This window comes from Salvelinus sp. IW2-2015, linkage group LG36 (assembly GCF_002910315.2).
Source record: "Salvelinus sp. IW2-2015 linkage group LG36, ASM291031v2, whole genome shotgun sequence".
NCBI lineage: Eukaryota > Metazoa > Chordata > Actinopteri > Salmoniformes > Salmonidae > Salvelinus > Salvelinus sp. IW2-2015.
This window is the reverse complement of record NC_036875.1, coordinates 9,982,987-10,010,205: the sequence shown is the minus strand read 5'-3', so window position 1 is coordinate 10,010,205 and position 27,219 is coordinate 9,982,987. Positions and strand designations below refer to the sequence as shown.

Below are 27,219 nucleotides of genomic sequence, written 5' to 3'. Positions count from 1 at the left end.
TTATAAGGTGTTGTGTACTGAAATGATTCAAATCTGTATTCTTTGAATGTGTCAGGCAAAAATCAATAACGGCAAGCACAGCCCCAGCCACACTGGCTGGTGGGTTTCCTGGGCTTGCCTTGGACGGATAATAATTAAAATCAAATCACCACATTCATTTTGTTTTCCATCAGTCTCCGGAGACATCATCTTTACTATGTCTTTTGGTATCTCATTATACTTTCTAATCAAGACTCTTTAAAAATGTTGTCCCAAATAAGGGGACAGACTGTTAGTACCCCCCCCCCCCCCCMTSTGCTTGCATTGCAGTCATTGGACTTGCACTTATTATGTTACAAATGACCTAGGTAATGCTAGACATTTTCATTGCATGCAAAAAGGCCTGGCCAGTGAAGCCTCTTATAATGATGCAGCTCTGAGCTCTTTCATCACTCGCTATCCCTAATGACGATTCTCCAATACAATTAAAATCCCAGCATCCCGCTGTTCCAGTGACAAAATCATCAAATTATTTTTTCTCTCCCACCATCTCTGTCGATTCAGGCAAGCTTGATTCATCCGTTTCAGGCCGTCTGAATGCAGTGTCGAAATTGACTCAGAGGAAGGGGAAGAAAATCAATGAGCACAAGGGATGGTGAACAAGCAAATAAACCTGTTTTAAATTCACAATGCTGAATAAGGATTTTTTTCCCCCCACATCTTTAATTCAAGAGTACTTTGTTTCTTAATTACTGTCTCCAATTACCTCCAGTGGATGTACAATTTGCTTAAGAAAAAGCCACAGTTCCCTTATTTCAAAAGCATTTTGCTCCCTTGAACATTCAAACACAAAGCATTCGCTGATAATTTCTGCTTTCTCTGAGTAATGTGTTGCCATCTGTGTAAAAGCAACATATCAACAATTGAATTAAAGGTTTGGGTGATTATATGTAGCCTATATGTCTCATAATAACGTTAGATTTTTCAAATCTAAAATCTAAAATATTTCCTGATAAGCACTAAATTGAATCACAAACATAATATTATTGTTTAGTTCTACCTTTCCACCTGTCAATTGATTGATTTATTGCACAGTAGGCCTATCTACATAAACTATCTACATTTTCCCCGTTTCTGAGAGAGAATTTGCAGCATATTGCTCTTCAGTTGTTTGTTGAATGTAATAATATGCACCCCCTGTCTAACCCAGACTAGGTCACAAGGTCTCTGCTCAGCCTGTTGCTGATTGTCTGTCCAAAGAAAGAAAAAACACAATTAGGCACAGATGGCAGTCTTTGCTCAACTGTAGGAGATGTGTTAATACATAAAGACTTCTTTGAGTTGTTGTATTACTGCAAGTGACTTACTCAAAGGACCAAAGGTACAGTATATTCAAAGAATTCACTGGGATCTGTGAGTATGTAATGTTTCAAGATGTACCTTTTCATTTATCTTTTATTTTATGATCCTAAGACAAAAATAGATATTGTAAGAGTCACTTGTTCCCCACAGATGAAAAGAAAGTGTATATGTGTAATCTCCTCACTTATTATTTGATGAATTATGCCTTTTGTTACATAATTGCAGTGACCTATTGTACAAATAAATAATCACAGTGTATACACTGCCAGATCTTCTCCCAGTTCTTTCCCCCACACCTGCATTCATCCTCATTCCTCCTATTAGTTTACCACAATAAACGTTATTTTCTTTTACAGAGTCCATTTCACTTTTTATCTTGTTAAAATGCTATATCAATCATAGATTGCTTCCAGGATTTAAAAAAAACAAGTAATACCTACCAGGTGCCTGGTATCTGCTTACAGTAATTTATAGCACTGAATTGTTAATTAATCAGACAAAAGTTAGCATTGTTGGAGCTTTTAACTGACGTCACTTTCGTTCCTTGAAGTGAAGCTGAACAAACCTTGAGAAGTCTGGAGTCTCCCTCAATCTGCTGTTGGTAACTAACACACTCACACATAGCTACCCACTCTCACCACGACTCAATTAATGCCCAATTCTCTTCTTTATCATCTCCTGCCACTGACTTCAACCAACGCAAATCGCGAAGGAGAGGAACATAAGGCTCTTTTTGAATAGTAACTGAAGGAGTATACATAAAGTAACGAACATAAGGTGAGTTTCCTTATGTTTTGTAGTGTGGAAGTTAGCTTACGTTATCATTCATAACGACGTTCAGTTTGTCATTTTGATAGGGGATGCATGCTAGCTAGCTAGCTAGCACCTCGTTCTATCAGTGCTGTCCAGCGGCTTGCTCTTTTTTTCTTCATGTAACCTAACCTGAGTGGTGCAGCTTGATACAAACTTGTCAAGAATGATAACACTTGTAAATGTATCAATAAAAGCAGCACTCTGGTTTTGTTACTTTGCAACTATTTGTAAATCTAGTTGGTTGCTAACTTAATGAGGAGACAGTCGATTTCCATCACTTTTTACGGTGTAGACTGAGTCGGTTGATGCCAGCTTGCTGTTTAGCTAGCGAATCTTGTCTTTTGTGTTGTAGCTGGTGCGGCTTAACTGACATTTTTTTAATACGCCGAGTCTTACGCTATCTATTTGGCAGAGAAATACATTTGGTGTTAACTAGGTTTACAATCACTCGAAGTGTTAAGTTTGAAATGTTTTAAAACATTGTTGTAGGTCATGTGGATAGTGTCAACCCGAGGTCGGTGTCTCTTTAACGTTACCGATAATGCCATAGTCTGCTCTTCATCGATGCAACCTAATTAAACCACAAATAAAACATTAGTTCGTTATTGCTTATTTGTGGTGTAGCATCATTTTATTTTTTATATGTTTGGAGGTGTCAGTGGAAATCAGCAGTTTCAGCCAGTCCACTGCCTGGGTCCGTCCGAAGCTCCTTTCCTCACTTGTCTTTTGTGTTGCTTCCTATAAAGAAAAGCAGCTGCAGCCGGCTGAGTTGATGAAATGTATCCCTTTGTGTAATATTACAATATCCACCATTTTTCTGCGATCTAAACAACAAGCCACTCGCCATTTGGGCAATTTTAACCCACCCACTCTTTTCATTGCAAAGATCCAGAATGCTTATGACCGAAAAGTTATCAAACGTTTCAAGATATGACGTCATCTGAAGTTTTGGTAACATCTGATTCTTTGTAACATTTGAAGTGAATGAGGCTATATTTCTAAGACACCTTTTTCATGGAGTGAAGGTTTTAACAATGCAAAGGCACACATTTGCCTAATAGGGCTAGTCATTTTGAGTGGTGGTGGGATGATTGAGTCAAGTGTTCTCAACATTTGACTTATTGCACTGATTTTCACTTTCAATAGCCTTCAGTATTTGGTTAATTAGTTAGGGCAAGGAATCAGTTTTATGTGACATTACATTTGATTGAATAGACCCAGTTTTGGCTAAGCAGACTAATGCTCTACAAAGTTACAGTCCAGACTGACATCTTATGTATTGTCATGTCGGCTTAGGCTATGTCTAGCTCCTATGTACTTAACATGTCCTGTTTTTCACGCTAACCTTGTGTCTTATTCACTTCAGTGTCCAAATTGTAACCTGATATTTTACCAACAATAGGCAATATGCTTACCTACTTGTCTTTGGCTTTGCCAATCTGTGGTTCATTCAGGGGATTNAAAAAAAAATATTCTGAGAGCAGAATACCTCTGCTCTAAATGCTAATTGCTCCACCTCCCATTTCTTTGTTTGAATATTCACAGCATAACTCAAATGTAAAGGAGCAGATGTTTAACCAAACAGCTTTCTCTTATGGGAATGCCTTCCACTTCCCTCGGATGAATCGACTTGACATCTGCTTCATTACAAGTTTCAAGTTTTATTTGTCACATGCACAAGTACAGTGAAATGCTTAACTTGCGATCCTTCGTTGAGATGTTAGGAAACTATCGGTGGCACTGGCAATGAATTAAACCCCCAGCACACACACTCAAATGCACATGCATGCACTTACGCATGCACACGTGCAGTGACGTGCAGGACAGTCATGTGCCCACAGTTTAAACGGATTACAAATGCCTATTGTTGCCTTATTGATGGAACTGAAGGCATAATAGCCTAAGTTATTAATAGGCCTTTAGGCTCTTTGTTATTTGACCTCTGCACAAGTGATAGAACATATCTGTCGAGGCTTGTTCAGATCCAATACTACAGGGCTGTTAGGCTATAAGGTAAATCTAGCTAGCCTATAATGTCTACAGGTTGTGTCCGGCCTTTCTCCATTAGGATGTCAAATTTAAAATGGACTTGGCCAGTAACTTAGTAACAGGCCTAGATCCAATTTTGACAAAAGTGTATTTTAAGAAAAATAAAGACTGTATTGCAAAACGTGTATATAGTGAGGTTTTAACCTGGGAATCAAGCTATAAAAACAACAAGCTTCTGAGTTAAAAAAAAAAGTTTTAGTATCACTTACACCACACTCACTGCATGGAGAACATGATTGTTTGTTTGGGGCCATTGATTTCACATGTCACATTTGTGAACTTCCTTTGGCACTGCTTTGCTTTTGCCACTAGTGCTACAGAGGGATTGATTGGTCTTTTGTAAATAGTTAATTGATGAACTATTGCACACAGTCTAAGTGAAATGGCAATAGAGATTATTCCCCATAAAGTCGATCATTTAAATGGCTCAAGCAGCCATTCCAGCCAAGGATGCAAGATAAATCAGATTACAGCCTTGATGTGTTATGCATGCCTCCAGTAACTGCCAATGAATCAACCAATAACCAGATACAATGCTGGAAGGTCACTGAATTTGCCTCATATTTATTCAGAGCTCGTGTCCTTGAAAACAGTATCAGAATGAGGAAACAATAATGCATCACAACAAGTCACCAGCTCCGGATGTGAGCTTTAGCATTAATAAAAATAGCAGTGGCGCATTTGAATGTTTGGAATATCGCAGGGTATTGTTCTTCAAGGATGGAAAATCTTAGCATTATCTCTCAAGGTTGCTGAATTGCTTGAAACGGCACGTTTAAATGCTACCAGCCCCAGTGGTGTGATTTAATAAAATGTATTTTTAGCTCCATTATTTTCACCCATTCAACCACTTGGTTAATTACAGCCTATTCCTTGCATGTGGTGTAATAATTTGCTTCTTATTGTTAAGGTAGGCTATTAGGCACACAACAAAAGTAAATTCATTATAATTTACCAACAACCTGTTAGTTTAACTGGTAGGCTAATTAGCAGATATGAGGTGTGTGTTTTTTCCCCCCCTTAATCTGCTTGAGAACATGTAGCCCAGCCTAAGTAGCAGAATATAGCGTGTACCAGAATGTAAAACATTGATATTTGTTTAGGGTAGATGTCCTGCTTCTGATGACAACATTAAGTTAGCCTAATTGACAATCCAAAATATGTCACTGTACTAGGCCTAGTCTAAGTGAAACAGCGATACACATTAATAGACATCAAGGTGAATTTCCAAGATAAAACTGAAGTTTTTATTTTTATTTTTCTTTTCTGGTTGGTGTTCCGAACAGGCGAGATGGAAAAAGTTTGTCACCAACGTGGGTTATCTGGATTAAACACGATTGTTGTGTTTTTATTTTCTTCATTTAGTGTCTCTGAATAGTCACCATTGCCATCTCGAAGTCGAGTGTGAGGATTTTAACAAGACTGGGGGGGTCAGCCTCTTCAATCTTTTTGGTGGGGGTTGTGAAAGGGGTCCAAGTGTGTTTGGCTCTTCTAAAAGGAGGAACTAGACCCATCAGTAATTATGGCATCCGTCCTATTAAAGGACTGGCAATTGTGCATTTTCACACCATTTCTTTCTCCTGTCCCTCCCGTTCGTACCCTCTTCCACAAGCTTGCACTCATTAATCAAAGACGCTGAACTCCTGCTGAGGGCTGAGAGGTCCATCAAATTGGCAGCCGGTTCACTGTAAAGAACAGCGCGGCGAGGCCCTTAACACACAGGCATCAATAAATCTAAGGTCTTTGTATGCAAACCCTAGAGGTTAATACTGTATAATTCAACGTCCTCTCTTGTTTTCATGATTGATGTTTTTAAACATTTTTAAGGTTTGACGTGATCCTTTTGTAGGTCAGGGTTGACACTTTCTGATTGGCCGAGCTGGAGAACTATTAAGGAGGGTTGTTTATTAGGAACATGTCAGGGAGTGGGAGATTACTTTTTTTTTCTTCCCCCTCTTGTGTTTCCTCCTGGTTTATTTTTCTGCTCCTGGAGATGCTTTTCATAATGTCTTAGCTGAAGAACGGATGCTCCAATGATTGAAGTCTCCTGCTGTGATAAGTACTCCATGTTTGAAACGCTAATAGTTTGGACTATTTGTTTGGCTGCTTACTGCTATTTGTATCCTTAGGTGAAATTGCATGTAGTACATGTTTAAACTGCTGGAATTGTGGAGGCAGAGAGGATACTGGGATTTGATGAATAGACTCCATGTAGACTATTCATAATTCAGATGGTTGCAGGATGAGCGCAGACTCTCACTGGCTATTATAGGCCTAACCCATTCCACTCACACACACCAAGATTGTGCTTCAGCACAGCAGGGCTCCTTTTAATTTATTGATCTTCCTGCATTTAAAATCTGGTCACTGCTGCCACAAAGGCTTGCCATTTAAGCTGTGCTAGCAAGCTTGCTGCAGCCACGATTTTAAATATTTAATTTTCACCGAACACTGCATGAAATTACAAGGAAAGGGGGGTGGGGGGGGTGCATGTTTTGAAGCCGTCCTTACCGAGTGTGTTTGGGTCAGTAGAGACCAACCTCGGATACATTCTGCTTTGTTGATTCAAGCCCTGCTTAATGTGTCTCCCAAGATAGAGGGGGAAGGAGGCAAAGGGACCCTGCCACTCCACATGATTGTAGGGAAGACGGATGACATTTGTGCATTTAGAACGATGCGACTCCCTTTTAGCTAACAGTTTTCCATGTTAAGACAACACTTGTTCAAGTTATTTAGTTAATAGCCTACACGGCTTATTTGAGGTAAGATTGAAAGGAGACGTCGCCCACTGTAAATAAACCTATTTTTATTGAATTATGGCACCAAGTGTAGGACCCTGTTTTAGCTGAGTGGTTTTAAAAGGATCCCCAGTTTGGAAGGAGTGGATTATCAGGAATAATCTGTATGAGCACAGAGGTGTCTCACGTGGACCTACACTACAGTAGGCGTGATTATTAGGATCTTCCTCATTTTTCCTATTGCTGCTTAATTTCCACCACGATGCTGAAAACAAATTAATATCACCTTCAAAGCATTTCAAAAACCACAAACAAATGTAGGAACCTATCATGAATGAAAGTGTTTGAAATAGGCCATAGTGGGTGCTGAAAAAGGGTTTAGATGTTTTGAGGTTGGTAAATGACCCGAACACGTTAAGACACTGTTAGTTTGACAGACCAAACGGTCTTCCCCACTGAACTCCGTATTAAACGGTGAAACTCGGTAATCCATCACAGCTGTGCGGAGCTAGGATGGAAAAGCAAACCTCTTGGAAAATAACTGTTATTTATTACTCAACATTGCTCTTGTTGAGCTTTCTCTCAAGGCAGTCTCATGCTCTTGTCTCTATTCTTTAAATTATGGCATGGAAAGACAGCTAGCCGTAACATGAGAAGGTTCAGCCCAAGCAGCAGTTCAAAGGAGCTACTGGGAAAGACCTTTATTTGAGGCCAGGGAGTGACATTTTGCGCTTCCAGTGCTGGATAAAACATCAGAGAAGAGAAAAGAGAAATAATATCTGCTTATCTCCCCTCACCCTCTACTGATGTTCCAACCACAAAATGGTACAGATGTAGTTGCAGGAAGAGCCTGTCTGTTTTAGGTGAGGTATAAACGGTGTATTCATTGCACTTTGCTGAGGTTGTTATTGATGTGCGAGTTGTGTGGAGGTGGATGGAAACTGCTTCTCCAGGCTATGGCAAATCCTGTGTGAGAGCTCCCTGGTGTAGTCCAAGTATTTAGAGCTAATTTAAGCATACAGACAGGAACACCGGCATCTTTTAGGAAACACATTTCTCTCTGAATACCGTTTTTTGTCACTCGGGGATGCAACCGAACTCCATCACTCTCTTGTCAGAACATCACTACATTCCTCAAGTGGATTTGAATACTTTTGGACTACTGTTGCTGATTGAGATGTGAGATTGTGTTCTGGGAACTCCACACAACCAGGGATCTAAACTGTTTATCGTTTAAGGCCTATTTCCTCCAATGATGTCTCAAAGGACCGTAAAATAGGATGTTTTCAAGAACCTCTCATGTTCTCTCTCTGGTCATGTTGTATGCCAGCGTGGCAGGGAATGGTTTGTCCTGGTGGAAATGTGAGAAATGACTTTTCTGCATGTGCAAAACATTACAGCTGTACAGGACTGTTGGTTTTATCATCCTACATGGTAGGATTTTAGGGGCTCCTAACCAACTGTGCTATTTTTTTTTTTTGCGTTTAACTCATTTTGTACATAATGTTGCTGCTACCGTCTCTTAATTAAGAGCTTCTGGACATCAGAACATAGATTACTCACCTTGAACTTGACGAAGATTTTTTTTTAATTGAATGAGTTCGACGCAAAGGATATACTGCTTTGTCGAGAATAAGGCCCAACTCCCTGTCATCCGCGTGAAGAAAAGGGGGAGGAGGGCAGGGTGCCTCATACAAATTCTCAAACGAGTTGGTAAACCACCTCTACCCTCTGTATTAGTGGCCAAAGTGCAATAATCTGAAAACAAACTGGACAATCTACGATTAAGACTATCCTACCAACGGGACATTACAAACTGTAATATCTTATCTTTCACCGAGACGTGGCTAAACGAAGACACGGATAATATAGAGCTGGCTGGCTTCTCTGTTTTTTGGCAGGACAGAGCAGCTATGTCTGGTAACGCGAGGGTGTGTCTATTTGTCAACTGCTAGTGCGCCATGTGTAAAATTAAAGACGTCTCGAGTTATTGCTCGCCTCAGGTAGAATACCGTATGATAAGCTGGAGACCACAGTATCTACCAAGAGAGTTCTCATCTATATTCTTCATAGCTGTCTATTTACCACCACAAACTGATGCTGGCACTAAGACCACACTCAACGTGTTGTATAAGGCCATAAGCAAACAAGAAAATGCTCATCCAGAAGCGACGCTAGTGGCCGGGGACTTTAATGCAGGCAAACTTAAATCTGTTTTACCTCATTTCTACCATCATGACACATGCATCCAGAGGGAACAAACAAACTCTAGACCACTTTACTCCACACAGAGACACGTACAAATCTCTCCCTAGCCCTCCATTTGGCAAATCTGACCATAATTCTATCCTCCTGCTTACAAGTAAAACTAAAAGCAGGAAGTACCAATGCAGAAGTGGTCAGATGATGCGAATGCTACGCTACAGGACTGTTTTGGTAGCACAGACTGGAATATATTCTGGGATTCATCCAATGGCATTGAGGGGTATACCACCTCAGTCACCGGTTTCATCAATAAGTGCATCGACGATGTCGTCCCCACAGTGATTGTATGTACATATCCCAACCATAAGCCATAGATTACAGTTAACGTTCACACCGAGCTAAAGGCTAGAGCTGATGCTTTCAAGGAGCGGGACACTAATCCGGACACTTATAAGAAATGCCGCTATGCCCTCAGACGAACCATCAAACAGGCAAAGCGTCAATACAGGACTAAGATTGAATGTTACTACACCAACTCTGACACTCGTCGGATGTGGCACGGCTGAAGCTATTACGGACTACTAAGGGAAACCCAACCGTGAGCTGCCCAGTGACGCAAGCCTACTAGTCGAGCTAAATGCGTTTTATGTTCGCTTCGAGGCAAGCAACACTGAAGAAAGCATGAGCACACCAGCTGTTCCATATGACTGTGTGATCACGCACTCATTAGCCTATGTGAGCAAGACCTTTTTAAACAGGTCAACATTCAAAAAGCTGTGGGGCCAGACAGATTACCAGGACGCGTACTCAAAGCATGCGCGGACCAACTGGCAAGTGTCTTCACTGACATTTTCAACCTCTCTCTGACTGAGTCTGTAATACCTACATGTTTCAAACAGACCACCATAGTCCCTGTGCCCAAGAAAGCGAAGGTAACCTGCTTTGAAAGGCTGGTCATGGCTGACATCAACACCATCATGCCGGAAACCCTAGACCCACTCCAATTCGCATACCGCCCCAACAGATCCACAGATGACACAATCTCAATCACACTCCACACTGCCCTTCCCTACCTGGACAAAAGGAATACCTACGTGAGAATGCTGTTCATTGACTACAGCTCAGCGTTCAACACCATAGTACCCACAAAGCTCATTAATAAGCTAAAGACCCTGAGACTAAACACCTCCCTCTGTAACTGGATCCTGGACTTCCTGACAGGCTGCCCCCAGGTGGTAAGGGTAGGCAACAACACATCTGCCACGCAGATCCCCAACACTGGGGACCCTCAAGGGTACGTGCTTAGTCCCCTCCTGTACTCCCTGTTCACCCACAACTGCGTGGCCAAGCGTGACTCCAACTCCATCATCATGTTTGCTGACGACACAACAGCCTGAATACCGACAACGATGAGACCGCCTATAGGGAGGAGGTCAGAGACCTGGCAGTGTGGTGCCAGGACAAAAACCTCTCCCTCAATGTGAGGAAATCAAAGGAGCTGATCGTGTACTATATGGAAAGGAGGGCCGAACAGGCCCCCATTAACGGGGCTGAAGTGGAGCGGGTCGAGAGTTTCAAGTTCCTTGGTGTCCACATCACCAACGAACTATCATCGTCCAAACACCCCAAGGCAGTCGTTAAGAGGGCACAACAACACCTTTACCCCCTCAGGAGACTGAAAAGATTTGGCATGGGTCCACAGATCCTCAAAGTTCTACAGCTGCATCATCGAGAGCATCCTGATTGGTTGCATCGGCATCTGGCATCTGACCGTAAGGCGCTACAGAGGTTAGTGCGTACAGTCCAGTACATCACTGGGGCCAAGCTTCCTGGCATCCAGATCTCCTTGCGGTGTCAGTGGAAGGCCCCAAAAATTGTCAGACTCCTGTCACCCAATTCATAGACTGTTGTCTCTGTTACTGCACGGCAAGCGGTACCAGAGCGCCAAGTCTAGGACCAAAAGGCTCCTTAACAGCTTCTACCCCCCAAGCCATTAGACTGCTGAACAATTAATCAAATGGCTATCTGGATTTTTTCTTTTTTTACACTGCTGCTTTTCGCTGTGTATTATCTATGCATAATTACTTTACAAATTACCTCGACTAACCTGTACCTCTGCCCATTGACTCGGTGCCGGTACCCCCTATATATAGCCTCGTTATTGTTATGTAATTTTCTCGTTACTTTTTGATTTCGATTTTTTTACTTTAGTTTCTTTTAGTAAATATTTTCTTAACAACAATGCAATTTCTTAAATAGAATTAAGGGCTTGTAAGTAAGCATTTCTCAGTAATACCTGTTGTAGTCTGCGAATGTGACAAATAAAATTTGACACCAGTATTGAGATACTACGATACATGATTTTCCATGGAAAAAAGGAAAACCCAAAGCAGACTAAACTCGTTGGTCTTTTAAAAAAAAAACTACTGTATGTAAAATATTGTGTGCTATAGCATAGAAAATAAACATGTGATTCTGGATGACATTAGGCTGCTTTTTTTTCTACCACTAGGACTGTTTTCCTCAAGAAATTCAGTTGGCTTCATGTTTTTTTCCCCTTGCCATGATACCTTCTGTATATCTCGATACTGATATCGTGACAACCCTGCTACACAGTGTAATGACATAAGATTTGTGGCTGGCTGGCCCATAGAATCGGTGTCAACTTGGATTCATTACAACTAAAAAAGCACAAGAAAGAGGGTTTAGACACCCACCGTCTCACATTGTTCTGAATTAGTTTCTATAGTGTAGAAAGATGACCATTCCTGAAACATTATTTTGGCTAAAATATCATTTGATCTCTGAGAAATTAAGCTAATTGATTGTACCCAAATTTGCCATTTTAATTTATATGATTCATATAATCTTCAATAAATATTTGACCTAACATCAGATTTGGACCATAATTAGCCTGGCGGGTAGCAGCGTTGGGCCAGTAACCAAAAGGTTACCGGATCGAATCCCCGAGCTGACAAGGTAAAAATCTGTCATTCTGCCCCTGAGCAAGGCAGTTCCCCAGGCGCCGAAGACGTGGATGTCTATTTAAGGCAGCCCTCCGCACCTCTCTGATTGAGGGGTTAGGTTAAATGAGGAAGACACATTTCAGTTGAATGCATTAAGTTGTACAACTGACTAGGTATCCCCCTTTTAATAATTATACCTAACAACGAATAAGACACGAGGAATCCAATAAAATGGTCAAGAGTCACCCACAAACCACCTATTGTGACATCAGTGGGCAAAACTTGGTACTTTCACACTAATTCATGGAAAATAATGCAAGCGTCTTCAATGACAAATTTCTCTGAACAGGAGAAAAAAAATACTCAAACCGCATCTTTAACATGTCAAACATAGAGAACTGATACTGCATAATGGTTGTTGGGGTGGGGTTGGCTTGGGGGTCCGTGGGTGACTTGACAATTTTACTGGGTGTCTTAATCATTGTTACAAAGAATGATGGTCAAAATGGGATGTTATGTACTATATTTATTGAAGATTATATGAATCCTATAAATGAAAATGGCTAATTTGGGTGCCATCAATTAGCTTAATTTCTTAGAGATCAAATTATATTTCAACAAAATGTTTCAGGAATGCTAATGTTATCTGTTTCTAACTACAGAAAGGAGTTCAGAACAATCTGACATGGTGGGTGTCATGGCTTGCTGAAATGACATGGAATGACCCACTTACTCTGTGAATAAGCATTCTTTAGTCCGCTCATACTTTGTTTAAACCTTTTGCAAGGGCCTCAGTTTTGGCCTGTAGCCCATTTATTCAAGATTTGTTTGGTTTTCTTAACCGGTACTGTAGCCCATCCAATGCCTATGCATTCCTTAGTCCGATCGGTCAATTTCCACAAAGTATGATTCAAGACCACTTAAGCCTAGGACTTGATACAAGTCATTAGCCTATGTTTTTCTCATAGGCTATGGGTCAACATGACTTTTTTCTTCTACATTTTCCCCCCCCTTCCCATCTGCTTTTAATCTCCATAAACCTCACTGTAGATGGACGTCTAATGGGATGACTTGGTTTGGCGCAATGACTATTCTCTTCGCTGAGTTTACAGGCAGTCAAACCTTACTACTAGCCTAGGCTCTATGGTGTGTGACCTKAGATGCTGTTGGGTACTGGTAGGTTATGCTAAACAGGAAGCGAAAAGAGGACATCGTTATCCTCCGAATGTGTCCTCCTCCATCGACAAAGGGTGAGTCCGGATGGATTTATTACCAAGCCGTAGCAGGAGGAGGCATGTTTCTCTAATTAGTGTGTGAATGATACCCATCCTTTGAGTGAATGAAGGTAGAGGCACACTCCTAAGATACCCATAATTAGCTTGAAGCCATTTTGAGTGAAGCATCTGCTAGGATAGGGAAATAAGGAAATGGCATAGCATCCACAGCAGCAGCAGTCAGAGCAAATTGCCTCCTGGGCTGAAAAGGCACAAGTGCAGTTTTAACAGCATCCTGTTTACCTCGCTCAGTACTCACCAAGGGCTCACTGAGAGGATTGTCCAGAAAGCAACAGTTGGCCCTGATCAAGTGCACCGAGAGGAGAATGACATGTTGTTTGAGGTAATATTGCACAGGCCTAGGTTCAGATGAATCCTAGCTAGGCCAGGCCTAGGGATCTGTGTCCATACTTGCCAACTTAATCAAAGTAGTTTGTTGTGATTTGTAGGCTATTCCTGGAGCACTGAAAGATTAGTATAGAAAGCCTTTGTTGTTCATCACCTCTTCATTTTTATGTTGAAAATAAATTAGTCTAATATAAAGAAACAGACTGAGTCTTTTTAAATGATGACAATCATTGTCATAACATTGATGTGATCGCTAACATTGATGTTGGGCCTTTTGCTGTCATTCATTGTTTGTGCTGCTATAATCGTCTGTTGTAGTATGAACACAAGTCTTGTCTGTTTCCCTTGGCGCCGTGTGATCCTGCAGTTGTCCTGTAGACAGGTTGCATTGTGGACCAGGGGAATTTGAGTGATGCGTCAAGGCTGTAAATCATGTGCGCTTAAGTCTGCTGCTGACACCGGGTGTTAAACTGACGCAGTCTTCGTTTACTTCAGGTTCCAATTGAAACAAACACCGATGGAAACGTGTAATGAAAATAATAGACATTTGCTGGCTCGCCAGAAGTGTTTGGAAGCGCTTACGCAAGTGCTGCTGTTTTCCAATTTTAGTTGAATTTTGTTGTCGTGTTTGAAATACACCCGTCTTTGTTTTGTTTGCTCCGTCATATGACCATGCTGCAGCAGCAGGGCTTTGATTCCCAGCCGACGTTTGAATGCATAAGGTATACCCCCCAGGCCCTAAGCCTGTCCAAATTAGCATTTTTATTTTATTTTAATGGAGTTTCRGGCAGGAATTCTGGTGAATGAATAAATCAATAAAATAAAGCAATTAAGCTGACTGTTGTCTTCTTCTTTTTCAGTTTGCAGAGCCGTGATGTCACAGAGCTGAGGATCCTCTCGAACAGTAAGTGTTTGGTCACGTTGGCTGCGTTCTAATCACCCATCGCCGCTGTAAACAATGTGGTCCTACCGTCCTACTGTTTGTGTCTTGAAGTCCCCGTTGTAATTATTGCGTCCGGAAATCAGTTTGTGAAAGGACAGACTAASTGGATAAGCACAACTCTTCAATTTAAAGCATTATTTAGGTATAGGATTAGAGMTTTTTCCAATTAGGCCTAGATTTAACGAGGTMCTCTTTAATGGAATTAGTTTGTGCTACATTACACTTTGCTTTCAGTGTGTGAATTTCTAATTAGTTTGCCGTCTTGCATAGAATTAGCATGTCAACGTTTCATAACATGTATGAAAAGAAGCATTCTTTTACTTTTGGCTATTTCTAAAATAAATTACTGTCAACCAAATTGGGGTAATTGGTAGAGTTTGAGCTGTCCTTTGACTTTGTTTTGAATTTGAAAGTGAGTCACTTTGCATACAGAAGCTTTGAACAGTGGTTGCATGGCTGCCTCTGTAAATTGTGTAGTGTTGCACCCCAGACGATGTCCGGAGGGATCTGAAAGCTTCAGCTTCACTCCTATCAGACAGTCTGACTTTTCTCTCCCGAGTAACGCCTCGAAGCGCTTCGATGCCGGAATCACGCAAACCTCTGTGGTGTTATTGTAAATACATCAGCATTTTGGAAGTCATTGGTTTCTGAACTGGTTTTTCAACCGTCAGAGAAAGATCAGGTGGTATCAGGTATCTAGTGTGTCACTGATAGCAGGACAGTGTTATCGCTGGACTTCTCCTTTCCACTTGGCTGCCCGTCGTACCTCGGGGCTACTAGCCAAGGCCTGTTGTTCTATCTGGAACATTCGCTGTTCCACTCTTCAATGAGAAACTTCCATCCAAAACAGTTTGTCACAGACCTGTTTTTCTTTCTCTGCAGTATTTCAAATGTGGAGGGTTGAAAGTAAAAGGRCAATGCAAAGTAACTATAGGCAACATGTTATTTTCTACTGGAGTCGATATGCTGAAAACTAAGTGTGGTGACATGCATCAGGCAACTTTTGTGATCCTGAGGGAAAAGCCTGTTAGAATCTTTGTGTGCGACCCTGCCAGGAGACAGGTCACCCACAGCGTTCCAGACAAACAGAGTTGGAATGGCAACGGGAAATGAGGAGAGGAATCCCATCAACCCCAGATTCTGATCCTGCCCAGGTTGTGTGTAATGGAAACCTTCCAGGATTTATTTTAAGTCATCAGTAACCTGTAGTTTAACTAGAAGCTTGACTCTCCTCCTGCTCTTACTGCTGAGGAGACGGGAGGGGGAAGTGGGTAGCTCAGGAGAGGTGGAGAGGCGAAGGGGGGGTGGGGGGCTATCGACTGGTGTTTTACAGCCCCCTGTGGGTGTGTTAGATGAGGGAGGGAGGGTTTTTCTATCCCTCCTTTTTTTAAATATTGATGTCCTCCTACAGTTAACAGTGTGGCTTGAAAGAGGTGTATTCTGTGACGGGCCTGAGTGGCTAACAGATTGCTGGGGCTGTGTAATATGATGTGGTAGTAAATACTGGCACCTCAGCCCCGTTCCTCCTCCTCCCTTCACTTGGCCACGGGATGGGGAGGATGAGGCGAGAGAGATGGTGATGAAAGAATTCCTGTCAAAGTTGAATCATAACGCTGCACGGGATACTGTTAGGTGGTATCAATCTACTACAACACCAGTTATTAACCTACGTAGATCTCAAGACATCCTGGACAGAACAGAGCTGTCGTGAGGTAGGACCCATGGCGATCAGGAAGTGTAGTCAAGGCGAGGTGTATTCCAAGGAGTCCGCTTAAGCAGGGAGCCCCACCTCCATTCCATTGGGACCGCGTGGTGTTTGAATGACTCTTGAGGCTATGTCCCAAATGGCACCCTATTCCTTGTGTAAGGACCAGAGCCCTATTGGCCCTTGTCAAAACAGTAGTGCACTGTAAAGGGAAGAGGATACCATTCGGGACACAGCCAGATAGTCAATAGCAGGCGAGTCCATGGAGAGGAGACCAAACCCTAAAGGTCACGAGCAGTGGGCGGCCAGGCTGCGAGATGCAAGGACTTCAAAATGGATTGCATCAGCCCAGCCAGCCACCCCAGACGCCCTGCCTGTGTCTCCTGTCCTACAGCCAGAATGTTAATGGGTTACAGATCTGTTATTATACTGCTGGGATCCTCTAACCAAACTTTGTCCCCCCTCCTTTTTGATTTTAGTGCTGTTTGCTCACATGCCAGTTAGGTTACGCACTGTGGCTTATGCCAACATTTTAACCTAGGCCATTCATTCAGTTAAACCTCACTTCATATTAAGAATAAACCCTTAGATTCATTGTGATCTTTGAGCGAGTGAGCTGTAAGGGGAGAACGAACGTCTGTTAGGTTTGTGAGCACTCTCGATATCTCGATATCTCGGCATATCAAGAGGTTTGAAAAGGATGTTAGCGTGAGAAGTGTTTCGCTACACCCCGCAATAACATCTGCGCAAAACATGTACGTGACCAATAAAATTAGATTTTTYAAATTAGATTTGAAATGATTTTGCTGTTAGTAGACGAGGCTCTTGGCAATCCCTGACGCAGTACGCCAGATGCCGTGCTACAAATGTGAGCTGGTGCCGGCCGTTCTCTCTAAGGCGACGTCTATGGGACACATCAGTGGCGCTTTAGACTCTTGTGAATTATGCATGCAACACGCCTGGTAACCTCATACGGCGCTGAACGCCTTTGTTTTACGCTACCTTGTAACTTGCTAATTGTCAACAAATGTGCCATGGTGTGGTCGACCAATATCCCCAGCAGCTTTAATGCACTTTGGAGATTGGGAGAAGTCCAACTTAGTGACTTCTCATCCGGCCTCGCTGCATTGTTACTTTGTTCAATGCGTTCCCGGAATGAATTCATCCTGCGGTCTTCCGCAGAGACGTTTAGATATCGTGTGTCATTAAAAGGGTGTCAACCGCTCAATTCATCTCCCCTGTGTGAATGTGGCGCATGCAAAGCCTCGCTGCTAATGTTTGCGCAAACAGAGCTGAATATTTGTGTCTCCTGAAGGGCAAATACATCAGAAAATAATGTACCTTTTTAATGAAGCACACTGCCATTCAATTTGCCAAGTGATTGTAGATAATCCGCAGTGAGCCRTCCATCTGCAGATGGACAGGAGCCATTTGGAGACCATCGGGCCTAGGTGGATGAGTGGAGGGCCAGGGTGGAGATGGAGGGAGGCAGGGGATTTGTGTCTCTCTGCTTGCTGGGGTCAGGGGGCTGTGCTCCACAGGGATCAGGCTGGAGGAAGGGGGTCACTTACAGCCTGCTTTAAGTGCTGTCAGATAGGATAGATCCCACGCACCATTCCGGGGCGTTTCGCATCCCCCTCCCCTCTTCATCCTCACCCCTCCATCCTCCCTGTTCAGCACAGACACGAGGCCTGATTTCAGGAGCCCCCCAGGCGACGGTATCGCCGACTTGAAACAAAGCCAGTAGAAACATTTAGTTTGACTAACGTGCGCTTGGTACAAGGCCCAGTGTGGTTTTTCTCTGAGTCATGTTGAGACGTGCTTGGAGACCGTGAGGAGTAGACATGAGAAACAGCCCCATTGAGGCAATTGGGCATCAGGGAATTTCCATGCCTCATTCTGGCCATGATTGGATTTGTGTGTTGTTCCCCTCTGTTAAAAGCAGTGGTATAAGGTATAACTGAGAACGTGAGGGAAGTAATTACAGAATCGGTATTTGAAGCTGAGGGATGAGCTCCGGTCCAGCTGCGCCCACCACAGAGGCTAATTTGTTGTCAATAAACTATAACTAATCACAATGTTTCCCCTCAGGGGTGAGAGGTCAGGGAAGACAGGGTCTTGGAACAGCTCTGGCATGGTCTACACTGAGAGGTATAGAAGCAGAGGAGGGTCATAAGTGCCTCTCTGTGGTTTGGTGTGCAGATGGTGAAGGGGAAAATTGAATTTTCTTTAGTATCATTGGGTTGTTAGGGCCAGCTGCCTGCCTTCCTCTTAATGCTGGCACTGGTACTTCAGCAGAGACCAGGGGATTCCCCCCCCCCTTCTCTCTCCCTCTTTACTGCCTCAGAGGGCTGGTAAAATGCACACCACACACTTTGCGCTGCAAAATGAAAATCCTTTCACACAGACGGTGTTCCCTGAAATCRCGGTAAATTGCAGGTAAAGCATCCCACTCTCTCGTTAAGTTGGCATGATTTAAATCCTCCCGACCCCAATCCCCTCTTATTACTATTTGAGTGTGAATTCAGATGCGTTGGAAATCTCGCAAACACCAATCTAGAAAGTCTCCAATAATATCGATGCTAATAAAATGCTCTCCTTCCAGGAGCTGCATATATGCCACTTAGCTGGATGAAGGCTGTGCTCTGCTCTGCGCTGGGCTGGCTGCCTGCAGTGCACTACTGCCTACAGAGAGGAGATCTGTAACGTCAGCGCCTCAGACGCGCGTAGAGGTGATACCAAGGTGAACGCTAGACTTGCAGAATGGTTGGGAATCATTGATATTCTGACTCTGAGGCTGCAAATGGCTCAGTGGCAGATGGAGTCTTTGTCAGGGAGGAGGAATGGCAGCTCTGGAGTACGGTGGCTGTTTTCCCTATCAGCTCTATCAGCTGGCTGGTGGGGGCTGACCTTCCACCACTGCCTCGCACTTTGATCAGTTAACCCCTCCCTTTGTTTACTAGGAATGTGCAATTTTTAAGGGAAATATATGTATATGGAGTCAGAACTGGCATTGTTGTGGGTGCTGTGTAAGGATGAGGCCCTGAGAGGGACCTGTAGTTAATGACTTACTACTAGGCTACCTGTTTTGTCTAAAATGTAGCCTGATGTCCAGTTATTTCCGGGCTGTTTTCGTCAGGCCTTCTCAACCAACATAGCTAGCAAAATGCTAGATGCAGTAGGAAAAATATGTTGAGCGCTTTGGTTCTCTCACTCCCATTGGTCCCGTCCTCGACTAAATACACGTGTGAATGCAAGTGTTTACACGGACATCAAATGTCAACACAGGCATCTTTTTCTTGCCAAAGCATAGGAGAAACACTGTTCGTAATTAGGTTCCCTGTATKTGTTTTGTTGAACAATTATGATAAACTCTCCTGATTTTATAATTTTTTTGCAATGGATTAGCCTACTTTAATTGACCTAAACACTCTGTTTATAAATGAAGTAAATTGCATAAGTAAACCTACACTCTTTTGGCACAAACGGACGTTTAGTAGAATGGCAACCACAGTCAATTTATGATTTTCTTGTCTAACCTTTTTTTCAAATTTTTTATGCATTGTTTGTGAAAACAACCTTAATACGGTCAGAAAATGCCATCCTTCCGAGACGCAGTCAGAGATTATGTGTACATGCCCAGAATAAAACCGTCATTAAAATGCAATAATCACTCTTGGCTGAGAGCAAATTCAAGGAAAGACCAAAAATATTGAAAGGTCAGGGAAAGAAATGAGGAAAAAGAACAAACCATGGGGGGAAAAAAAGCGAGTGACACTGAGACCCCGGTTTAATATGTATGTATTTCAGCTTGATGGTTGATTTCATTAGCCGGTCTCATTGTTATGCATCAACTGTTCTCCTGCAGCAAAATGAATATTGTATTCACTTGGCCTGAATATTCAGGAGGAAATGTTTGGATTTAGATGGCATCAGACAAATAAGAAAAAGCGTTGTTTCCCCTTTCCTGCCTGCCCTCATGCTCACAATTAATCCGATTCGAGGGATTTTTGTCATTCACTCCAGATGTCGGCTAATTTGCAGAGTGTTGTTAAGTTGCTCTCGCTAATTTGGCCTTGTTTTCCCAGGCAAGGATATTATGGTTTCCGTGTAGTCCACCAAATATGTATTCGTTGTACAAATGAATGGTTGACAGATGCTGTCATTGTACAGAGCCTTCAGAAAATATTCACCCCCTTGACTTTTTCCACATTTTGTTGTTACAGCTTGAATTTAAAATAGATTAAATTGAGATTTTGTGTCACTGACCTACACACAATACCCGTAGTGTAATTATGTTTTTTGAAATGTTTTTTGAAATGTCTTTATGTTATGGCAAATCTAAATAAGTTCAGAAGTAGACATTTGCTTAACAAGTCTCATAATAAGTTGCATGAACTTACTCTGTGTGCAATAATAGTGTTTCACATGATTTTTGAATGACTACCTCATCTCTGTACCCAACACATACAATTATCTGTAAGGTCCCTCAGTCGAGCAGGGAATTTCAACCACAAAGACCTGGGAGGTTTTYCAATGCCTCGCAAAGAAGGGAACCTATTGGTAGATGGGTAAAAAAAAAGCAGACATTGAATATCCCTTTGAACATTGAAGTTATTAATTACACTTTGGATGGTGTATCAATACACCCAGTCACGACAAATATACAGGCGTCCTTCCTAACCAAGGAAGGAAACGCTAAAACAGTTAGAGTGTAATGGCTGCGATAGGAGAAAACAACTGAGGATATATTAACAACATTGTAGTTACTAACCTAAATGAAAGAGTGAAACAAAAATATTCAAAAACATTAGTGGGGAACCCTGAGGGCCTTTTTAGGCCTTCAGAGAAGGCCTAGACATGTTGCTACTGACTCCTTGAGCAATAGCCTACTTTCCCCATGCTTTTGTAGATGAAGTAGTGTACAGACACACACACACACACACACACACAMWSRCAGTGGCTGTAGCAGGTGTTATCGAGGAGGATGTGGTGGCTAATTTGTTTGCGTCACCCTTTTCAAGACTAACTTTCAACAAGAAGTTAAATGTTGTGCAGTGGCCAACACCAGCACTGCCAGGATTGGTGCAATGAAGAAAGAGCTAACAATTATGAGCGCTATCCATGGATAACTAGGTGTGAGTAAACCAAGAAGCTGTACTGCTGAGATTGCCTCATCTTCAGCACCGACAAGACGTCACCTGGGCCAGTACTGGTTTCAAAGAGACATATTCAGTGTTACGAAGTCAGCTCTGCGCCACCAAGACTCAACTTTACAGCTGCGAGCTACGGTGAGTTCAAAAATGTTTTTATTTTTATTTAACCTTTATTTAACTAGGCAATTCTTATTTACAATGACTGCCTACCCCGGCYAAACCYTAATCCGGACAACGCTGGGCCAWTTGTGCGCTGACCTATTGGACTCCAAATCATGGAGTCGACCTGGAATCGACTTGTGATACGACCTGGAATCGAACCAGGGTCTGTAGTGACGCCTCTAGCGCTGAGATGCAGTGCCTTAAACCGCTGTGCCACTCGGGAGCCCTAACATGTGAGGACACAAGTAGACCTTCAGCTTAACGAGCAGCAGTGCAGAGAGACAATATCGCACAACGATAAAATTCTGCATTCTCAAGTTTAAAGGAAAGCTATGGGTCCATCTTTGAAACTGAACTCAGTGTTGTACTCCATGTCTGACTTTGAGGGTTGGAGCCYGGCCGACGACCTCCACTTTCTCCGGCAGAAGAGGCAGAATGAGAGGTATGTACCAACTGTATCTGCTTACCTGTCTGGTCTTGACTATTCCCGTGTCCGCTGCCTCAGTTGAAAGGATCAAGACTTACTCCAGGAAAACTACCGGGCAGGCCCAAGTGTCAGCCTTGGCTTTGATCTCAATCGAGAAAGTACTTCGCTCGGATATAAAATCAAATGACCCTGCCATTGCCATTTCATAAAGAAGGACTGAAGGATGGACTTYGTTTTCAAATGATCTGGTGAATGGCACAGTTTAATGGGCTGCTTGTTCTTTAACATTACTTGATGCTGTGTTCGACTGTTTCTATTGGCGCTTTGTTTCAGCAAGGTACTGAAATAGCGGGGGCACCGCGGCTGTTTCCTCTGCTCTGACTCGCAGTAACTGTCCATGGTCCTTAATCAATAGTTAGGCCTGTGTGTTTATTCCGCCACTGTATGAGTGTGACTGTTGTCTTTTTGGAACTGTTTCTGTGTATTGCTTTTCGGCCATATATATCACAGTGGTGTATGAATGCATTTCTAACGRGTTATAGAGTAGCCTGAACAACGCAATTATCACAACATTGTTCATGGCTGTTGATGTGCCAGTGTTGTCTCCGTGTGAGCTGTGAGATGTCTCAGGCCTGTTTTTGATTTTGTCATCAAAAAACATTGCTACTACTACTGTAGTATGGCCTAAAAATCATACTTATTATTATTATTATTAATTTATTTAATTATTATTAAAAAAATAAAAATAATACTTCTGGCCAATTCACAAAATATATATATCTCGATATAAAAACAATGTTTWCTCTAAATATGCGTAGTTGTACAATTCAAAGGTCAAATCCATTGCATTTCAAACAGTCCGCAATAATGGAATGAATTCGGGGCTTGTGAAGTTATACCTAGGCTAAGTATAAGCCTTCCATAACCATAAGACCCAYTAATAATTGYATTATTAGTGGGTCTTATGATCATAGACTTGAAAGCCTAATCAGTGAAAATGTCATTTTTTTGTTACAAATTCAACTACATTTATAATGCACATTTACTAATAATGACTTCTTGTAGCAGGCATTAGGCGATAGAAAATTAAGAGGTCTCATCAACAATCTCTCAATCCCACATGCTAGTGGTTAGCCAGCTAATATTTTCTATTTCAAGTTTAGCCAACTTGGATCTATTTGCTAGCTAACARKGTTGAACAGTTGTATTGTTATGAACACACACTTCTGTCTGAACTGCTTGAAAAGCATGTTAGCCTTTTCACTTTGTTCAGATGTTAAACTCATAATACGCTTTGGCTTAAATGCTTCCAGAATCAATGTTAATTGATACTCTCGTTTTAGTAGTGTCTGCTCTATGCGCAATTTGAGTAGTTGAGACATAAAAAGGGTATCGTTAGAAAAGGTAACTTCTCCTCTGTTACAGTAAAATGTCTCAATGTGTTTTGGTCTCCGTATGACCGATTTCTGTTGGACCAAATCTCAAATGCAAATAGCAAGTTGAAACCGCTTGTCAGAGAGGAAGACGTGATCTCTCAACGTTGTTGGCGTGAGAGGCAGGGGGAGGGGCTTGTCTGTGTAAACCATAGAGGAAGAAGCGAAGCAAGAGTTGTCACTCTCTCAAAAATCTGTCCAAAATAAGGCTAGTGTGTTTCTATGGGCTTATTTTGGACATAAGGCCTTCCCGCCTTTGGGATGATGACTCCCATTGTTATGGCGGAGACGTGCATCTCTTCATTAGATACAGATCTGGTGTAAATGTGCACACAGCACAGAGGTACAAAAAGAGACAAGACCAAAAATGCAAGATGAGCACAAGCAGACAAACGCTAATACAAACGAAAAATAACAAAACCTTGATTCTTGCGAAACAACAGGGATTTGGGATATTGTGCAAAAACATGAATTTGATATATCGCTCTATCCTGCACTAAAGTCTGCACTAGAATGATCCTACTAAACAATATAATGTTGGGCACATTAAGTGATGCTCTGTTTGTTATTTTCTTGATTTTTTGTTTGTTTTTGATATGACTTATTGCTTCTTTTTTTTTTCTCAACTGAAGGCCTAGGTCAAATAGCAATGGTTTGCCGCTGCAAAACATGCATCCTGTTTGCAATAAGGCACATATTTTCAAGCAATGTGGTGGCTGCATCATGTTATGGGTTTGCTTGTCATCGGCAAGGACAATATTTCTTTTTAGGATAAAAATGAACAAAATAGAGCTAAGCACAGGCAAAATCCTAGAGGAAACCTGGTTCAGTCTGCTTTCGAACAGACACTGTTGAAACACAAGGACAAATCTACACGAGTTGCTTACTAAGACGACATTGAATGTTCCCGAGTGGCCTAGTTACAGTTTTGACCTAAATCTGCTTGGAAAGCTATGGCAAGACTTGAAAATGTCTTGAAGAATTTTTTAAAGAATAATGTGCAGATAAAGTACATCACAGGTGTACAAAGCTCTTAGACTTACCCAGAAAGACTCACAGCTGTAATCACTGCCAAAGGTAATTCTGACATGTATTGACTCAGTGGTTTGAATACTTATGTAAATTAGTTATTTCTGTGTTTAATTTAAAGAAAACATTTTTTTCCCCCCCTTTGTAATTATGGGTTATTGTGTGTAGATGGGTGAGGAAAATAATATATTTAATCCATTTAGAATTCAGATTGTAACACAACAAAATGTGGAATAAGTCAAGAGGTATGAATACTTTCTGAAGGCACTGTAGTTGGTTTCTAGTCTTCTAGACATGGGGCTCCTGGAATAAGACTGGAGAGGATCCTATTGTAGAATTACAGCCAAATATATATATTAAAGCGTATAGTACAAATTTGGTCAATAAATCTTTGATCTGTTGTAATGGCCAGGTATATTATCATATTAATATGGTATTGAGAGTCCTGAAACAAGAACAAGCCAGTTGATCAGATTCAGAATTTATGGACCCAAAATTGCTGTCTGTCTAGACAAGAAAAATACTTAAATCAGATTTGACAATAATCCTTTTTTTTTTTTTTTACATAGATACTGCACTATGCTTTTGTAGGGCAGAATACGCGTTAGCCTATATTGACGATTTGTCAATAGGGGTGAAACCTAGCATTTAAAATTGATGTGAGTTTAATGCTGATGCAGTACAGTGTCCTGTCCCACTGCTGTGGTGTTTTTCAGCTCCCAGCTTTCACAGACAGATTAACCTGCCAGTTAGCTGGACCCGCTCCACTTTATGTTCACATTTACAAATGCATGACTGGACTCAGCCAGCCAGCCAAGCAGCAGGGCTGACTCCTGTCTCCTCCTGTCTCACTCCACAAGAGCAATCTAATGAAATGGATATCATCGAGATCCATTTACCCACATTGGAAAGGAATCAACCAAAGCTCTAGTGCAGAAGTGACTCGCCCTTGTTAAATTCAATCGCTGCCAAATTCCCCTCCTACAGTAAGCCTTGTACAATTGCTCAAGGTTAACTGAGCTGAGTTGTATCTCAATAGGAGAAGCAAAACGGGGCTGAATAGTATTGACTGGGCTAATGTGGTGTTTAGGGAAGGCCGGGGTGTGTCCTTGGTGAGAGAATGATAACAGCACTGACTGGGSACATTGGCCATGGAGCTGATGAGGGGCACACTAGTAGGCCTCACGACTGCTTGTCATAGATGAGAGGACGTAGACCGCATCCCAAATGACACCCTATTTAGTGCGCTACTTTTGACAAGAGCTCTATGAATTGATTGTTTCACGTTCCCATTCAAAATCGGTCGGAAATTCAATTCTTCATATTTGGAAAATGCTATAGCTTAACGGCAAAGAAACATCTTGAAAAATAGCATTTCTAAGTACAGGTGGTCAAAGTAATTGAGTCTACCTAGGCCTATTTCATATTGCTATACAAAGCCCCCATTTTAAGTGTAGCCTAGCCAATGAGTGCAGAGGTCCTATGTGTCGCTTGCTCTCGAGATATTGTTGTCGATGTGAAACCCTGGAACTGAAGAGGGAGTAGTTATTTTCTTTATTTTTGTATTAAGGGTGAGATTGTCCTGTGATGTCAGGCATCTGTCCTCCCCTGTTTCAGGCCCTGCTGCACACAGCACACAGAGGGCACTGCCTAGTGAGGTGCTACTTGCCTGCTGTAACAGGAACTGGGTGTGTGGATGAGCAGTTTCCATTAGCACGACTCCTGTGTGTGTGCAAGGTGCTCTGTTTCACACCATCCACCATAAACCTGGCCCTGCTAGCAAAACACACATAGTGAAGTCGCTCGTCTGCTTAGTAAAGGTGGCACAAATTTCTGTAGGACTTAAAATGTGTGTTTTAAGGTAGGCCTAGTCGACTCAACTCCACGATTTAGCCCATTTTGATTATGGTTTCATTTGCTGTTATGGTTAGGCCTGTCCAGAGACGGAAAATCTTTATGACAACCTAAAAGTATCTCACCTGTGCCAATTTAGATGGAAGCTTTTGGGAAATGAATATTCCTTACTTTGWGATGACTGACTGCACTGAGATTCTGTGGCAAGGAAAGGGTTAACACGGGGTGTTGCCCTGATAGTGAAGGGGAGTGTTAGGGAAGGCAGAGGGCAGTGAGACTTCAGAGGAATTGTGAGGCTTTATGTGGTCACAGGTTACAGACGAGTGCCAGTTGATGTTTTTGCATGCAAATGAGTGTTGAGCAGCCAGAGCCACTCCCGCTGAGAATTCACTTCATTCATTTCAGCCTGCCCTTCAGTCTCTGTCAGCACACCGCAGTTCGACATCTTACCCCAGGATGGTGTCCTGTGAATGTTGAGTGTTGGGTGCACTCTAAGTAAGAGGGTGTGTGCGCGTKTGYKYKTGYGTGYGTKTGTGTGTGTGTGTGTGTGTTCCCGTGTACATGTAGCGTGCCCATCTCTACCCTGAGATCACCTAGACCTAGCATGCATATCAGAAATCACAGACCACTTTAGAGGTCTAACCTGGAAAACCGTGTGACTATCTGTTTACAGAGCTGTGGCTGGGCTGGGCTAGTCAGAGATGTTGGGTGGAAATGAATGGGCTAGATTAGCCTACTCACCGTAGCGTCCGTCTCAGAAATCTGGTAATGTGGGG

General features: G+C 42.2%; 1 protein-coding gene across 16 annotated transcripts in view; it reads left to right on the top strand.

Annotated features, from left to right (window-relative positions):
- Window positions 1-1,913: 1,913 nt before the first annotated feature.
- The window catches only part of LOC111959312 (bromodomain adjacent to zinc finger domain protein 2B), an 89,700-nt gene continuing 64,394 nt past the window's right edge, over window positions 1,914-27,219 (top strand). For 8 of the 16 annotated variants that reach the window (XM_070437703.1, XM_070437708.1, XM_023980808.2 and 5 more), the window contains exons 1-2: window positions 1,916-2,118; window positions 14,595-14,638. The gene's annotated coding sequence lies outside the window, so the exon portion shown is untranslated. Of the gene's footprint in view, window positions 2,119-14,594; window positions 14,639-27,219 lie in introns of all 16 variants that reach the window. The other 8 variants (XM_023980801.2, XM_023980814.2, XM_023980799.2 and 5 more) reach the window with 2 other exon arrangements.